Raw genomic sequence first — 237 nt, 5'->3', positions numbered from 1 at the left:
ATTTGCACTTAAAAGAAGAAGGAAGTGAAGTAAAGCCTTTACGACACTTTACGACAGCCAGCTAGCTTTACGGCAGGCCGCTAGCTACAGTTGTTTTTAGCTTCGCGGCTAACGCTAAATGACGATAAAGACACAATAGTGGTCGTTGAAGACACTAATGAATGACTTTCACTAAAGTTCACGACAATAAAACATAAATTATATTTACTTTAGACAAAATAAAGCTGTTACAAAACT

This window comes from Anoplopoma fimbria, chromosome 24 (genome assembly GCF_027596085.1).
Source record: "Anoplopoma fimbria isolate UVic2021 breed Golden Eagle Sablefish chromosome 24, Afim_UVic_2022, whole genome shotgun sequence".
Classification (NCBI taxonomy): Eukaryota; Metazoa; Chordata; class Actinopteri; order Perciformes; family Anoplopomatidae; genus Anoplopoma; species Anoplopoma fimbria.
This window is presented reverse-complemented; position numbering follows the sequence as displayed.